The sequence below is a fragment of the Theobroma umbraticum genome, unplaced genomic scaffold (genome assembly GCF_002168275.2).
Source record: "Theobroma umbraticum cultivar Fairchild unplaced genomic scaffold, ASM216827v3 scaffold_44.0, whole genome shotgun sequence".
NCBI lineage: Eukaryota > Viridiplantae > Streptophyta > Magnoliopsida > Malvales > Malvaceae > Theobroma > Theobroma umbraticum.
Window position 1 is genome coordinate 1 of NW_018397255.1, and position 2,762 is coordinate 2,762.

A 2,762-nucleotide genomic window follows, 5' to 3' on the forward strand; every position below is an offset into this window, starting at 1 on the left:
CCCCGGACCCCGAACCCCGAAAACACCAGAAAAATCGTTCCAAATCTATGAAAAAAAAGCTTAGAAATGCTTAGTATGAGCTTAAACATGTTTAAAAGGAGCCTAAAAACACTTTAAAAAGCCTTTAAAAAATCCTTAAAAATTGAAATAAATAATTAAGAAAATAAAAAATGCCTTAAAAGCATAAAAAATCCATCAAATCCCTTCAAAAATCTATTAAAAACCTTAAATATACTTAAAAGGACCTTAAAAATGCATAAAAATTAATGAAAAGAACCTTAAAAATGCTTCAAGAGGCTTCAAAAATTTCAAAAAAAGAATTAAAAACTCTAAAAAATCCTTAGGATTTCTTGAAAATCTTTAAAAGCACAATAAAAATCCCTTGAAATCTATAAAAAAAAAGCTTAAAAATGCTTAGAATAACCTTAAATATGAATAAAAAGACCCTAAAAGTGTTTGAAAAAACCTTAAAAAATCCCTAAAAATCGAAATAAATAATTAAAAATATTAAAAATATTTTAAAAGCATAAAAAATCTATCAAATTCCTTAAAAAATCTCTTAAAAACCTTAAATATACTTTAAAAATTCTTAAAAATCGAAATAAATAATTAAGAAAATTAAAAAACCGTTAAAAGGATTAAATATATATCAAATTTCCTAAAAAATTTCACTTAAAAGTACCTTGAAAATGCTTAAAAACAATAAAAATAAACCTTAAATGGTTCAAAAGGCTTCAAAAATCTTTAAAAAAAGAATTAAAAACACTTAAAAATCCTTACAATTTCTAGAAAATCCTTGAAAACACGATACAAATATTTTGAAATCCATGAAAAAAAAACTTAAAAAGGCTTGGAATGACCTTGAACATGCCCAAAAAGAGCCTAAAAATCGGAATAAATAATTAAAAAATTAAAAATCCCTTAAAAGTATGAAAAATCTATCGAATTCCTAAAAAAATTTCTTAAAAACCTTCAATATATTTAAAACGACCTCGAAAATGCTTAAAAATCAATGAAAAAAACCCTTCAAAATGCTTCAAAAATCTTTAACAAATAAATTAAAAACCCTTAAAATCTTTAGAATTTGTAGAAAATTCTTGAAAACACAATAAAAATCCTTTGAAATCCATGAAAGAAAGCTTAAAAATGCTTAGAATGACCTTAAACATTGTTAAAAAGAGCATAAAAAAACTCAAAAAAGACTTAAAAAATCTCTAAAAATCGGAATAAATAATTAAAAAATTAAAAATCCCCTAAAAATACCAAAAATCTATCAAATTCTTAGGAAAAAATCTCTTAAAAATCTTAAATATACTTAAAAAGACCTTGAAAATGTTTAAAAATCAATGAAAAAGACATTAAAAATCCTTCAAAAATCTTTAATAATTGAATTAAAAACCCTTGAAAATTCTTAGAATTACAACAAAATCCTTGAAAACACCATAAAAATCCTTTGAAATCCATGAAAAAAAGCTTAAAAAAGGCTTAGAATGACCTTAAACATGCTTAAAAAGAGCCTAAAAATAATTGAAAAAACTTTAAAATATCCCTAAAAATAAAAATAAATAATTAAAAAATTAAAACTCATTCAAAAACATAAAAAATCTATCAAATTCCTTAAAAAATCTCTTAAAAACTTTAAATAGACTTAAAAGGACCTTGAAAATACTTAAAAATCAATGAAAAAACCTTAAAATTGCTTCAAAAGGCTTCAAAAATCTTTAAAAAATGAATTAAAAACCCTTAAATCCTTAAAATTACTAAAATAATCCTTGAAAACACCATAAAAATCTTTAGAAATCCATAAAAAAAAGGCTTAAAAATGCATTGAATGACCTTGAACATGCTTCAAAAGAGCCAAAAAATACTTAAAAAATCCTTTAAAAATCCCTAAAAATCGAAACAAATAATTAAAAGTACCTTAAAAATGCTTAAAAACAATAAAAAAAATCTTAAATGATTCAAAAGACTTCAAAAATCTTTAAAAATGAATTAAAATCACTTAAAAATCTTTAAAATTCCTTAAAAAATCCTTGAAAACACCATACAAATCCTTTGAAATCCATGAAACAAAAGCTTAAAAAATGCTAAGAATGACCTTAAACATGCTTAAAAAGAGCATAAAAATACTTGAAAAAGTCTTAAAAAATGCTTCAAAAATCTTTGATAAATGAATTAAAAAACCTTGAAAATCCTTAGAATTACTACAAAATCCTTGGAAACACCATCAAAATCCTTTGAAATCCATGAAAAAAAGCTTAAACACCCTTAGAATGACCTTAAACATGCTTTAAAAGAGCCTAAAAAAACTTGAAAAAACTTTAAAATATCCCTAAAAATTAGAATCAATAATTTAAAATTTCAAAAATCCCTTAAAAGCATCAAAAATCTATCAGATACCTTAAACAATCTCTTAAAAACCTTAGATATACTTAAAAGAACCTTCAAAGTGCTTATAAATCAATGAAAAAAAATTAAAAATACTTCAAAAATCTTTAACAAATGAATTAAAAACCCTTAAAAACCTTTAGAATTGCTACAAAATCCATGAAAACACCATAAAAATCCTTTTGAAATCCATGAAAAAAAGCTTAAAAAGCTTAGAATAAGTTTAAACATGCTTAAATAGACCCTAAAATACTTGAAAAACTTTAAAAAATCCCTAAAAATAGAAATAAATAATTAAGAAATTAAAAATCTCTTAAAAGAATAAAAAACTATCAAATTCTTTACAAAATCTCTAAAAAACCTTAAATATACAT